General features: G+C 40.5%; 1 long non-coding RNA gene across 1 annotated transcript in view; it reads left to right on the top strand.

Moving 5' to 3' along the window:
* Positions 1 to 15,403, top strand: part of LOC145720952 (uncharacterized) — a 32,914-nt gene that overhangs the window by 3,106 nt on the left and 14,405 nt on the right. The window contains exon 2 of the long non-coding RNA XR_014144320.1: positions 1,851 to 1,928. This is a non-coding gene — a long non-coding RNA (uncharacterized LOC145720952). The remainder of the gene's footprint in view (positions 1 to 1,850; positions 1,929 to 15,403) is intronic.

Here is a 15,403-nt window from a genome sequence, read left to right as displayed (position 1 = left end):
GACCCTCAAACCCATTCTTGAAGCTCAACTTAATAGAGTTTTGCTGGGGTGGACTGTCTGCCATGGGCCAGTTACAGGGAGATGAAGCAGATAGCTCTCCTCACGTGGTCAGGCCTAACTGGGATGGATTCAGGAAATCTGCTTCATTCTCTTAGCCAAAGGTCAGGTTCTCCTGGTTTTGAGAGACAGAAACACTTGATTCAGAGTTTTTCCACCCTGAAAACTGAAGTCTGTCTGAAAGTTCAAGAGCCTGGTACAGCTCGATACTCCCAAGAAGCATCCTAGCTTCCAGAGATTGGCCAAAACCTCCAGGGATATTATGTGCCGTTCCCAGAATCCTTAGTACTTTTGGGGAGCCACTGTTGATCTATGATCCCTAAAATTGCTACAGATTAAAGTGAAGGGCCTCCCAGCCTCCAAGAGGGGAATGAGAATGAGAGAAACCAGGGCCCTTCACACCCAATAGATCCTAAGAAGTGGGGCAGTGGGGGGTGGGGGCACGTCTGGGTGGCTCAGTTGATTAAGTGGTCAACTCTTGATTTCAGCTCAGGTCATGATCTCAGGATCCTGAGATTGAGCCCTGCTTCAGGCTCCGCACTCAGCAGGGAAACAGTTTAGGGATTCTCTCTCTGCCCCTCCCCCCACTCCTGTTCCTGCACGCGTGCTCTCTCTCTCTCAAATAAATAAATAACCCTTTAAAAAAGAAAGAGAGAAAGAAAGAAAGGAAGAAGAAAGAAAGAAAGAAAGAAAGAAAGAAAGAAAGAAAAGGGGGAGAAAGAAAGAGGGGGGTGGGAGGGATGCGGTGGCTGGGTGATGGACACTGGGGAGGGTACGTGCTCTGGTGAGTGCTGTGAATTGTGTGAGACTAATGAATCACAGACCTGTACCCCTGAAACAAATAATATATTATATGTTAATAAAAAATAAAAATTAAAAATAAATAGGAAAGAAAGAAACGAAGAAGAAGAAGAGGAAGGAAGGAAGGAAGGAAGGAAGGAAGGAAGGAAGGAAGAAAGGAAGGAAGGGAAAAAAAGAAAGGAAGAAAGGAAAGAAAGAAATGGAAGAGAGGCTCCTGTTCACCAAGCCCTGGGTAGTGGCCTTCCAACCATGTACCTCTAGCCCCTACTTCTCTCCTAAATTCCACTTTTGCTGTCAGTCCCCCCTCATTCTCTACTCCCCATTTCTGTAGATGGTACCTCCATCCTCCCAGTCACCATCTCAGAGTGATTATCCACCTCACTTTGCTGCCTGAAGACTCAGTGATTAATTGTGGTTCTTGCCCAATTTCTTATCTCTCTGATCCTCAGTCTCATCATTTAAAAAAAAATACCTCCTTCGTAGGGTTTTTGCAGAGAGCCTTAGATGTCAAAAGTTTGAACTTTATTTGGGAAAGAAAAGGGGGAAAAAGTGTTCACTTCTTCTAAGCACCTACTATGTGTCTACTCTATTAGACATTTTACATGGAAGCTTTAGACTTGATTAACATAGTCCTCCCTCAGCTTTTCAGCTGTAATTCCAATGAATCTCCCACATGTATCTTACTCCAAGCAAACTAGACTATTCTTTCTTACTTGAGCAAGCTTGAATTCTCTCCCAGTTCTTTGTCTTCGATCCTACTCTTCTTTCTACCTGGCACGTGCCCCCTCTTCAGGATGAAATCCTACAGACCTTTTAAGATGCATCAGTGGTGTGTCAGTAAATATTGAACAACAAGCTATGTGAACAGAAAGAGCCCGGATTTGTAGCATTTTGCCAATTTTCATAGTGTTAATACTCCCACCAAGGCCAATTTCAAGCTAACCAACCTGAGTTCAACTGAGTCACAAAATTTCGGAAAATTTCACTATCAGTTCTCAGAGACCAAAGGAGCTGGTTCCAGCACACCGCTGAGCCTACAGTGTCACCTTCCTAGACTCCCCCAATCTGAGGTATGCACTCCCTCCTCTGAACCTTGTTGGTAATTTGAACTCTCTCGTGAAAAGCATTCTTCATTATATTATGGTTGTCATGAATCCCTGTTACCATTAACTTTTCAAGGACATGAACCGTGTCTTACTCATCTATGTTTTCACAGTGGTGCCCAGAACAACAGCGGTGTTCAATAAATATTTGCTGCATTAGACTGATGATGAAGATTATCACTAGGGCCTGACACACAGTTGTGGGGAGGATACAATGACATCATGCATGTGAAGCACTTAGCAGAGTGCTTGGCCCAGGGAGTGCTCAATTTAGTGACAACTAATTTTATTATCAACTGTGGCTTCTCGAATTAAAGGAGCACAAATTTTAAGAGCTAATAGTGATTCTCACCAACTCCCCCAGCCCAAAATACACACACGTTAGAAGCACCTGAGGAACTTTAATAAATCCCGATGCCAACCCCATAAATCGGTCATCAGTATTTTTAAATTTCCCCAAGTAATTTTGCTGTGCACCAAATTTGAGAACCACTGTTCTATAGGCTTCCAAACCTCTCTCTGGCTGATGAGTCAAGAGTGTCAAAAAGGAAAGGGAACCCTCTATTGCTTTAAAAATCCTCCTGTTCGCTAAATAATTCCAGTAAATAGAAGGAAAACTCACTTGCGGGATTGCCTTACTTGGTGATCATGTTGGGTGGAGACACCTGGGAGGGGCAAGGCTGAGAATGAGTAATGTAGGCTTCTGAAGGGGCAGGAGAGAATGTGTCTTAGTCAGCAAACTCCTGTAAGTGAAGTTTTTCAAGCTGAGGAATTTCAGAGGCATTTCATTTAAACGAGATTTGGTCCTTGTGTTGATTTCATGCAGACTACACAGAAGTCCACTTTATTTCCATGAGCATCAGTGTATCCTGTATCACTAGGATTTTGTTGTAATTAAATAACTGAGCTATTCAGGCTCAAAATGATTCTCGTTCTCACATTTGTGGTAGTGAGGATGGACTTCCTTTAAATCAAGACAATAATGTATTTCTGTCTTCGAGAGGCAGGTATTGCTTTCCCCTTTAGAGCTGGCGAAGCTGAGCCAGTATGAAATCTGAGTGGTCCAAAGTGACAGGGGGATGCCAAATAGGAGCCAAAGAATTCCTGTCCTAACCACTTGACACATTTCATCTTTTATGGATCTTTATTGTGGTTTTGTCATCATTCTCTCATGTTAAAGGTATTCACCAAAAAAAGAAAAATCCTTAGGCACCTGGGTGGCTCAGTCAGTTAAGTGTCTGCCTTCAACTCAGGTCATGATCCCAGGGTCCTGGGATTGAGCCCCGCATAGGGCTTCCTGGTCAGTAAGGGGGTCTGCTTCTCCCCTTGCCCCTCTCCCCCACTTGTGCTCTCTCTCTCTGGCAAATAAATAAATAAAAATCTTAAAAAAAGAAAGAAAGAAAAATTCTTCAAAAGGATTTGATCTGAAAAGTGAAGCAACTCTGCTTGAGTAGGTTTCTCCCTTTGTTTTTCTTATGAGTATGATAGCCTGGTAGTTCACTTTAAAGGAGGGGGTGGGGGAAGAGAGAAGGGTGTGAGTGTGAGAGTATGTGTTACAAAGTCAGATTTTAGAGATCTAATATTTCTTTAATGCCTCACTATGAATGAGTCTTAAACATGATTTTTAAATATATTTTTGAGGCATTAAACTAAATGGAAGTGCAATGTGGCTATGGAGATTGCCTCGAGCGGCACTGTGGCTCTGCTGGACCACACCAGATGCTTTTGCAAAAGCCATGTTTATTCTACTCTTAGTCCAATTTGGAACTTTCTTACAGAGACTCTGGATTGTCTTTGAAATAAACATTTTTAGCTATGCTATTCAGTGGATTATAATTCTTTTTCTGCTATGGTATATGCATAGAATATCATTTAAATATGTGGATTTTTTTTTTTACTCTTAAGTAAAATGCACTTTTAAAAGAAATCTTGGCAGAACCTCAGATTTTAGATCAAAGCTCTATAATGCCATAAATCCTTCAAATTCATGGCATCATCAGAATGGTTGCTATGGGAATCACAGCCCCAAAACAATGATTTGCCTTTCTATTACGTTTTCTCTGTTCTAACAGTATAATTTTATGAAGGACATGTGTGTGTGATATCAACTTCCAGTATATCAAATTTATTCCAAAGTACCACCACCAGGGACTACTGAAGAGCTCTGAACCAGGAATCAAGAAGTCTATTATCCTCAAACATCATAGTCATTTCAAGTTACAAGAGTAAGTTACAATAGAATAGAATCAGATTGACTGGAAGATCTAGTAGATTCTACTTGTTGCTGCAAATCTGAAAAGAGACAGTAGCAGCAGAAATAGAAAAGTTCCATCTTCAGGTCTTACACATCATTCTTTGTTCTTTGCACAAGGACTCTGACAGACTCTTTCAGCCAGCTGTTTGTATGACCATGCAAGGAGCATCTCAAACTCCCCTTTTCCTGAGAGAATGGAAAGGATTGTACAAGTTTCCTGTGTTCTTTAAAATCCGGTGCTGCCCAGAATCCTAGTCACCTAAAGCCCCATTTTATAGCAGTTAAGTGGTGAGAAAAAGATGACAAACCAAGGTCGTGTTTGATTGCAAGGATGAATTGAGACTAGAAAAAGAGGAAGGGGACTATTGTTATTGCAAAAAATGTCTGAAGGGGAGAAGGGTGATGGGTGGGTCCAGTTCTCTGAGTGTTTGAGTCAGGAAGCTTTGGAAGTCTCATTAACTGGGGCTACTAAGGAAGGAAGGAAGCATTTAATATACTAGAAGAGCAATTTGCTTGCAAATATACCCCATTTTAATCCTGGGAATACCTAGACAGAAACTGGCTCATTTTTAGGTGTTCACCTGTTATGAAAGATGTTAAGATGCCAAAATTCTAACTTCAGAAGATCTGGTATCCTGTCAGGTTTACAGCAAATAAAGTCAGGATGCCCAATGTCCACATGCGAGAGAAAGACAGCGCTTCTCAATTGAGATTGGCTTCAACTGCATATAACAAACAAATAACATTGGCTTAAAGAAGACAGAAGTTTCCTTCTCTTTCATCCTATAAAAGAACCACTCTAGGGCTGTTATGGCAATTGCATGGTTTCAGGGACCCAGGCTCCACCATCCTTGGCACATGGTTTCCGCCTCCTAATTCAAGATGGCTGTTTGAGATCCACCCAACAGGAAGGAGAAGGGGAAGAAGGAGGAGATCGAGGAGCCAAGGGCATATAGCAGCTGTCTTTTTGGCAAGTTTTCCAGAAACTGCCTTCCATGCATATTACTTGGACATAATTGGGTCCAGTTAACCATATCTAGCTGCAAGGGAGCTTGGAAGACAATGGGGTTTACAGCAGGTGGTCATGGCCAGGTAAAAACTGTAAGTTCTCTTACAAGCAAGAAGAGAACAGATCCTGAGGTGGGAACCCAACAGAGTCGCAACCCAAGCAATGTCAGTGCTGATATTCAGGGTTGAGAGGCTGCCACAGGTAAGTGGAAAGCCTAGATTCAGGAGGCCTCGGTCCCATCTCACTTCTCCCCAAGTATCCAAATGACCTTAGTAATGTCATCTGTAAAATAATAGCTACGTCATGACTAAAAATTAAATGGTGTGACACAGAATATGATAAGCATATAAGATAAGCATTAGTTTCAAGTGTCGGCTGAATTAATCACCTGATCTAAAGCACGTAACTTACGAAATTCAGACACACCCACGGGGGAAAATAGAATGGTCAAATCTTTGAGTTGAAAGGGACATTCAGAGATGTCTAATTCAACCTCTCTTCCAATGTAAGAATCTCTGCCACAGTAACCCTGACAGATGGTCCCCTGTCTTATGCTTAAGCACTTTTAGAATGTGTTATTTTGCAGTTCCATTGATGGACAGCTCCAATTGTCAGATAGCTTATCTGGGTAATCATCTCAAAACGCCCTCCCTTGAACCCCTGTCTCCTGAAATAACAGAGAACAAAGCCATTCTCTCCTCTTCATGACAGTCCTTCAACTATTGGAAGACAGCTCTTATGTCATCCTGTAGTCCTCTCCTTTCAAGCTAAACATTCCTGATTGTTGCAACTGTTTCTTGAATAACCAGGTGTCCATCCCTCTCACCATCTGGGTATCTTTCCCTAGATCAGTGTTTCTGGAACTCCGTTGACTACGACCCACAGAAAGAAATCCATTTTATATATCATCAGTACGAATATACATGATGTAAGTGAAGCAGAAATTCCAGAAAACAGTAATCTATTGTGTCCAGTTCTACTTTTTGAAAGGCTCATTGCTGTCTGCTAAGTGGATTTTATACTCACTCATAGGTGGCAACCCACAGTTTGAAAATCACTACTCCAGATGTGCTCTGGTCTGTAGATATTCTCAGAAGGTGGAGCCTTGATACAGCCGACTGATTTGAGCGAGCAAAAGGGGCTTCTACTTCCTGAGTCCAAACCTTGGTGTCTTTAAGGTAATCTAAATGCATTAACTTAAAGTAACACCATCATACCATTGGCTGAACATTTAAGTCAGTTATAACTGACTTTCTCCATATGAACAGCTTCCAAGCCTGCTTTCTCCCACCCTCTGCTTGTGCAATTGATTTTTTTTAATCTAAATGCAGAGCTTTAATTTAATCCTGTCAAACTTCATCTTTTTTAGTTTCAACTTTTTTCAGTGTTTCAAAAACTTTTTGGATAATTTTTGTCATCAGTTCTTCCAACTTTATAGTATATGCATGTTATGTAAGTCAACTTCCCATAGAATAGTAAGGTTTTTATGGTTTAGCTCTCAAAGATTACTGTTTACCTAAAACTTTGCTTCTATTATAGCTATTCATAAACAAACAGTTGAAAATAAGCCTGAAAGAGATAAGCCCAATGGTACTGGACAAGAAATAACATTTCTGAGAGGTGGGACTTGAGATTTTTATTTTTCATCCAAGTTGTCTACTGAAACTCCAATTTAGATAGTGTCTACCCATCATGTGGCAAGAGGATAACAGCATTCTTCAACTTGATGGGCACTCAGTTTACGGAGATCAGACATATATGGACTATACTGCTAAGGCCTGGGAAAATCCTACCCTGCCCCCGAGACCCAGGAGAGACAGAGATCCTCTGATATAGTGGCTAGGAGGTAAAGTTAGGGTAAGTGTACAAGATTTTCATTCATTCATTTATTCATCTATTTATTCCACAGATGTTTGCTTTGCCAGACACCAAGGAGCAAAAGCAGAAAGTCCTAAATTAGGCTGTGGGGTGTGGGGGACAGAGGAAATGCAAAGCAGGGAGGTCAAAGACAATCACCTTCTACTTAAGGAGGAGGCAGCCTGTACTAATCAGACACTAAGTCTCATTGAGCTCAAGAAATAAGGCCTTAGAGGCACCTGGGTAGCTCAGTTGGTTGAGCATCTGCCTTTGGCTCAGGTCATGATCCTGGGATTGAGCCCCACGTCAGGCTCCCTGCTCAGCAGGGAGTCTGCTTCTTTCTCTACCTCTCTGTCCCCAACCCCGGCTTGTGTTCTCTCTCTCGCTCACTCCCTCTCTCTCTCTCAAATAAATAAATAAAATCTTGAATGAAGGAAAGAAAGAAAGAAAGAAGAAAGAAAGAAAGAAAGAAAGAAAGAAAGAAGAAGAAAGAAAGAAAGACCTTAAATGTTGGTAAGAGTTACCTAGACAAAGAGAGGCTACCTGCTCGAAGGCCTAGAGGTGAGAAAAACATGGGTACTTAATGAATGGCAAAGGACAAAGAACACTCCTAGAGTACTTCAAGAAGGACATGGTTTTGAACACATTGATTAAAAGATATTTACTTACCACGTGTCCAGGCTAAGGCTGTGATGAGGAAACCAGAGGAGGTGGCCTCCATCTTTTCTGTGGAGGACACCCGGCTGTCTACTGAGGATCCTGCAGAATTTAGGGGCAGCTTGAGGACACTTAATGCATTTGCTCCTTGTGAGTTCTAAGTTCTTATCTGATCAATAGGAGCTAAAAGCTGTTGGCTTTTAGTAGAGATGGAGTTAGCAAGAAAGGCAATGATTTTCTTTGGATCTTTGCTCTAAGTTCCAGACTCAGACCAACAGAAAGTTTTTTTTTTCTTCATCCTTGATTTTTCTTTTCTTTTTTTTTTAAACTGGCAGGGTTGTTTTGTTGTTGTTGTTGTTGTTGTTTTGGTTTTTGTTTTTTGGGTTTTTTTTTAATTAATAAAAGCATTATTCATAGTCCAAAAATTAAAAAGATTCAAAAAAGATGAGTGATCAAGTTGCCCTCCCTCCTCACCCTCTGCCACCCCATTTCTCTTCCTGGAGACAACCAATATTACCAGGTCTTTTTGTATTTCCAGGAATAGTCTACATATTGTAGATTCGATTTTTACAAGCAATATGTATACACAATTATGCCCACATCCTTTTTTTTTACTCAAATGGCTGCCTAATACACAGATAGTACTTTCTTTTTCCTTTTACAGAATTGACCAAACCAAAAGAGGAAAAACATTTTTAGGTGGAAGAGAAGAGACTAGTGTTCAAGGAATAAGAAAACTAGTGAATATCAAGAGAGCAAAAAAAAATTTTTTTTAATATATGTATATCTATTCACTGACCCCCACCCTGGTTTCACCATTTCTATTTCTCAACTTCTCAGGAATAAACAAGAATTTGAAAGGGAAAAAAGTATAAAGTGAAATATTGTTGGCTCTTCTTCAAGATGTTTACTAAAATCCTTGAATGATAAAAACACTTGCAATCTTTTGCTGTCAAATAGAAAAAACATGATAAAAGAACACTAAGTAGAGTTGTACTTTGTACTTAAAATACTATGCAAGCTTGAGAATTCAAAAAGCTACACATGATTCTGTATGCAACCTTCAGAAATATTAACAATCTGTACTGAGAAACAGGGCCATCTAATTTCCTCTTTTATGCTACCAGATTGATGTAGAAACCAGGGAAAGAATGTTCAGGCTGAAATGAATAGAAAGAACATTATTAAATGAGTAACAGAATAATTAAAGCATGAAGCCTATATCTCAAGATAATGATAATGGTAAGTGTAGTTTTAGCTCATTAATTGGGTAAGAACAATTTGCCTTGGTGACTCTCATATATTTGAATATGGAATACTTTTTGCTTTGCTAGAAATTGAGAATGGAATTATGGAGTTTATAAAACAAATAGGTTTTGGCCAGCAAAAGTGTAATTACAAGTCAGAAAATCTGGAATAAATTGGTCCTACAGAGATAATTTTCCCCTCCACACTATAGAATTCATTAAGATTCATAGAGAGAGGGTAAATCTCCCTTCTACTAAAAGATTTCCACTTCAAAATCTTTTCACCACATGAGAAAACGTTTCATTAGATTTAGGACTTGGTATTTTTTTATGTTTGTTTATTAATTTATTTATTTACATATCTGTATGATTGTAAAAATGTATGATTGTAAAAAATCATACATATTTACATTAATTTATTATTACATAATCTCTATATCTAACATGGGGCTTGAACTCACAACCCCGAAATCAAGAATCACATGCTCTTCCGACTGAGTCAGCCAGGTGCCCCAACATGTTTTTAACCAAAAACAATATTGCCCAGCTTGTGGAATCACATACCTTATTCATCAGATCCGACCTCTGATAATTTTTGGCAGTTTCTAAACATCAAACTCATCCTCAAAGCGGGAGAACTTGTCAATCTGATAATGTTCAAAAGAAAGTGCTCAGAAAGTAATTCCACAGGAGAAATTCCAGAAATATTGTGAGCTAAGTCAGCAGCATTAAAATAAACGTGTGGTGATATTATGTCACTAACTCCCAAGACACCTTGAAGAGGACTTGCTCACTTAGATGGTTAAGTTCTGAGAGATTTGCTATAAATCAAGTCCTTACAGTCATAACTTACAGACTTATTGCAGAGGAAATCCAATCTTCCGGGCTTAGAGAATGATGACAAGAAGCGAATCCAAGAACTGTCTTGCAACTTGAAATTGATTTTCAAATTAATTTCCTAATCGAATCATAATTAGGTATACAAATAATGCATAAGAATGAAGATGGTAGGAAATTTACCAGAACCTTAAAATGGATGAGGTTACAGGGGTCTTATCCTCTATTCCTTTAAAGTTTACTTCCTGCATTTTTCACAATGATTATGTGATATAGTAATAAAGATCAAAAAGAAGTTTAAAACTGAAGGAAAAAAAAAGTGTTTGTTCCATCTGCATATATATTCCTTTTCCCCTGTGTGGTAGGATATCAGCCTAAACATTTGAGCTGGTTCAGGTTCTACTTATTGTTCTCAATAGCAATTTCCTAGCTAGACTAGAAAACAAAATGAGAAATAAAAACTAAAATACAAATCACCTTTTTGTAACATAGATTTCCTTCTGCCTCTACTGCAAAGTAACCTAAATACACCTTTACTCTCAACCTTTGAACCCAGGTGTCATCTTTGGTGTTTTCACTAAGGGGGAAATGGTCGATGGACGCCATTGTCCCTTTAGTCAACTTCTCTCTCCCCTCCTTTCCCCTCCCCCCAAGTAATTCAGCCTCCTTCCATTATATACCAGATATTTAGAGCTCTAAATGGTCCTCTGCCTTCTACCCAGAGCAGTAATTTCTGCATTTTTAACCAATCCTGCCAGCCATTCAGGATAAACAGCTATTTTAGAAGCTGGCCCCAGGTTCTTCCTTCCATCTCCTTGGCCGTCCCTTCTGGGGCCTCAGAGAACTCCCTTGGGAAATCTTCGAAACTGAGGGGGAGGGGGGCCAACTTTGGGGAGCTGCAGCTCCAGCCAGCTCTCTGGTGTCGGGGCACTCAAAGAGGAGGAAAATGATTCCTCGGCCAGGTAAAAGGGCACCTGTGTTTACAAGATGCATCCTGCCCTTCTCCTGAGGTCTGCTATGGAAGGGAAATTACCAGGATCCTTTCTTCCTTCTCCAAATCCAGTATACTCCTTGCCAGGAAGTGACCTTGAGAAGTCTCTGTTCTAGTTCTTGGGGCGGGAGTTGACCGGCTGATCACCAATGGCTCGGAAAGGCTGTCATTCCAATTCCAGTCTATCCCGATGTACTTTGGGATATCTGAGGACACACGGGAGGACCTTCTCTCTGGCCTCATTAGTAAGAAGAGTTGTGTTTGTCCAGGGCTGGGTTTGTTTTTTATCTGGGAATTATGAATCTTGTAACAGTTCCGGCTTCTCGTGAGGAGGCTTAGCAAATCTGTTGCCTCCATGTAGCGAGTATCTGAGCCTTATCACCTGTACTTTGTACACTAATCTCGCTCTAATTCCCAACTTACTTTACTTCCTTTCTTTCTTTTTTTTTTAAAGATTTTATTTATTTATTTGAGAGAGAGATAGCATGAGAGGGGGGAGGGTCGGGAGGGTCAGAGAAAGAAGCAGACTCCCCGCCGAGCAGGGAGCCCAATGCGGGACTCGATCCCGGGACTCCAGGATCATGACCTGAGCCGAAGGCAGTCGCTTAACCCACTGAGCCACCCAGGCGCCCTTCCTTTATTTCTTTTCTGTCGTTTCTCTTACTTGTTTTATAGTATCGTCTTTACTTGTCTCATTCTGTGATATTGTATGTCCCTTTTAAAACTTCTTAACATCGGGTGCCTGGGTGGCTCAGTGGGTTAGGCGACTGCCTTCGGCTCAGGTCATGATCCTGGAGTCCCTGGATCGAGTCCCGGGATCGAGTCCCACATCGGGCTCCCTGCTCGGCGGGGAGTCTTCTTCTCCCTCTGACCCTCCCCCCCTCATGCTCTCTCTCTCTCATTCTCTCTCTCTCTCAAATAAATAAATAAAATCTTAAAAAAAAATAAAATAAAAATAAAACTTCTTAACATCTTTTTGGGGACAAAGTGGAATATAAATAAAGCCAAATCCATTTTAAAAATATCTATGTTAGGGGTGCTCATTTTTCTGCTATTTCTGTCTTCTCATCAGTTTCCCCCTAAACCCAAAAGTAGATCCCAACTCCATCATTCTCATTATGCAAATATCTAAAACTTCAAAAATGTGGTATTAATTCAATTACAAATCCTTAGCAGGCAAGGATCAGGTCCGAAGAGGCATAATGCTCCCGTAGGGAAAGCAGAAGGAGCCTGGGCTGGGAGTTTCATTTCCAGCTCTGCCGAGTACGAGGTGTTTGACCTTGGGCAGGACCCTTCTCTCTGGATCTGTTTCCTTGTTTATAAAATGAAGGGGTTGGACCAGGTCACCGTTAAAATCCCTTCCAGCTCTGAAATTCATTGACTCTCTGACCCACTGTGGGCGCTTAATAAATAACAAGCATACTCGCAGAGAACCTCAAGAATGGCTTGCGTTTGGACACTTTGGTCAACAAATATTTACTTGGCATCCACCCGGAATGTGGCTGCAGCGAGGGACAAATCAGAGAGAGCCCCCTGTGGGTCCTGTGATGGCTCCAAACCTAGAGGGGAGACTTAGACACGTGTTTGTCCCCGCTGCCTGAGGGTGCCAAGTTTTTACAAGATCACTAGAAGCTGAAACTCCTTGCCAACAAAAAGAACCAAAGGCACGGGGGAAAAAAGTAGCATTCATGAGAAATGGAGTTCATCTACTTTTAGAGAGAAAATTGTGTAGTGGTTTAGAGTAGAGGGGGGGGTAGAGGCTTTAAAAAAAAAATAAGGTCAGTGGTTAATTTTAATACTCTAAAAGTCAAAAAGAACCTGTTTAAGAATATGAAAGATATTATGTGTAATTTAGTTTTGCCATAAAATTATTATGCTTGGTATAGTTTGCCTTTAAAGTTAATCATTGTTAATTATAAATGTGCTGATTGATTTTTGTTCTAAATTGTTTGCACTTTTTAACACACCCGGAATTCCAAGCTGCTGATAGCATCTTTTAGGGGTTTGCCAGTTCATGAGGAATGGAGCCAAGTTAAGAATAAGCCATCAATACTATAAAAAAGCTTGTGTGTCCATTAAGTGTCCCGTAATTATAAGAAGTACCCCTCCCCCATTTTCAGGAAAAAGGCTGAGAAAGAAAGAAAGGAGGAGAAAGCCTCGCCAAATACAGTTTTTGCCACACACACAAGTAACCTTCTCATATTCCTTATTCTTGCAAACCATTGCCAGAAGAGTCTTTTAAACTTATTGCTGTGTTTTAATCATCTCAGAGGATCTGGAAATAATGAGGATTTCTCTTGGGACAACACGTCTTTATCTTTCTAAAGACCATATTGTTGCATTTTCCCTTGTAAGTATTGACAGACAGAGGCAGATTCCTGTTCGTGTTTTAGAGGGTGGATGTGTCAGAAGCAGAGCTGGGAGGAGGGCGTGTTTGCAGAATCTCAGACCAAACGTCTGTACAAAACACCTGAAAAGCTTTTCCTGTCCTGCAAAATTTAAAGCCCTACCCCCCACATCAGTGGCCATGTGGGCTTTGTAATTAAAACAAATTCAGGAGCACCATAATTCATGCACATGCCTTCTGGCCCAGGAGCTAGCAGCACTCTGACTACTTCCTGCTTCTCAGTAAGCATTTTGATTTCCTCCCAACCTTCCAAATGGAAATAAACGTGAAGCCTTTTCTTTTTTTTTTTTTTACTTGTATTTATCAAGGTCTTTGCCTGATTGATAGCTGGCACAAGGGCACTTGGCTTTAGACAAGACCTCTGGGAGATTAAAAAAGGCTGGAGTCGCTTTCATTCTTTGAAGATCCAGGTCTAATTTTCTTTTGATGGAGACTTTCAAATGGGTAGGGTAAAAATATTTGGTATTTTTTTCAAATGCATACTTTTAATAAACCGAAGCTCTTAATGCACACACACATATGAAGATACAATGCATTAAGAAATAATAATATAAGTAATAATAATAATGCAATAAAATAAGGCTAGACAATTGCAGAATTTATTAAAATATTAATTTAGGGGCGCCTGGGTGGCTCAGTTGGTTAAGCGACTGCCTTCGGCTCGGGTCATGATCCTGGAGTCCCTGGATCGAGTCCCGCATTGGGCTCCCTGCTGCGCAGGGAGTCTGCTTCTCCCTCTGACCCTAACCCCTCTCATGTGCTCTCTCTCATTCTCTCTCTCTCAAATAAATAAATAAAATCTTAAAAATAAATAAATAAATAAATAAAATATTAATTTAGAATGCGTAACTCTTGGTGCGGCTTGTCATGGGACTAAGTCAAAGTTGCATGAAGATCATTTTATTTTAATCCCATCAGGCTTTTCTGTGACCGTACTTTTTTTTTTATCATGCAATATTTTATTTTACTTTTTTATCTTTTTAATTTTTTTAATTATGTTCAGTCAGCCAGCATATAGTACTTCTTCAACTGAAGATAAAGGCAAAGCTCTTAAACCCAAGGCCCCAGCGCAATGCTCCCCTCCCCCCACCTTTGAGTCGCCGCATAAACCCCGCTTTAAAGTCTTCAGGGCCACTTGGAGACAACATCCTCGTCAGGTACAGTTATGTTAAAACTAAGGAACTAAAAAGTGGCCTCCCTAAATATAGGACCACACCGCTCCTATCAATTTGCTAGGGTTTTAAATGATATTGTTTTATCCTACGCATTCTTTTCTTTTGAAGACAGCAGCTCTCCTATGAATAGCTTTTTATATTTCTTCTCCCTTTCTTGGATCTCCTGTAGCTCTGGAGAACACCCAACTTGATGATGTCACGAGGAAGCGAGTTTGGGCCCTGCAAAGAGCATCCTATTGCGATAATCTGCAGCCCTCCTTTCTGTTTCTCCACTGTGCCCCTGTTCTGTTCAGTCAGCAAACCAGTCACCTCTCCCTGTCTTTTGGGGGGCCTCCCACATTGATACCTGATATCTACAATCTTTCTGTCTTCTACTCTCCGTGAAACAAGCTAACCAAAAATACGTTGGGGTGTTGATATCACAGAAACCGTGACCTCTCTCTGTTAATCTGTAAATATTTTGAAAGATAATGCTTGATGGATTGCTACTTAAGCAGATTCCCTTCCCCAGTCCTACTCTGACTCTAAGGGAAGACTTTTCTCAGAGCCTGGCTGCAAGGCAAACAATATGCTGATCTTAATAATTAAAGCACTTCCTGCCAGGATGCATTTTTGGTTGTAGGCTGTAAACGCTCTAGAAAATATAAATTTGTCTAGTCATTACCCTTCCCCCCAGCCCCTGGATCAGTGACAAAGCCAGGAACATTTTTTATAGGACAGCATCAAATATTTGATTTCTTGAGACTAATGATTAGATGCTCCTTGCAATGATGCATTGGAAAAAGAAAAGAAGGCAGCCGTGGCAGTTCTAGATCGAGAAGTACACGAAGAGTTAGACGGATGGGTGTAGGATATTATTCACTGTAAGGATCTCATTTAGACTTTTTTATATTGTGGAAGATACAGCTGAAAAGTCTTATGAATATCTCATCTTCAGTTGTAATTTATTTTTTTTTAAGCATGCCAACGCAAAACATTTTTTTTTTTTTATTTTGAGGAGGACGTTTT

This window comes from Leptonychotes weddellii, chromosome 4, assembly GCF_054177405.1.
Source record: "Leptonychotes weddellii isolate Sample4059 chromosome 4, ASM5417740v2, whole genome shotgun sequence".
NCBI classification, from domain to species: Eukaryota; Metazoa; Chordata; class Mammalia; order Carnivora; family Phocidae; genus Leptonychotes; species Leptonychotes weddellii.
This window is presented reverse-complemented; position numbering and strand designations above follow the sequence as displayed.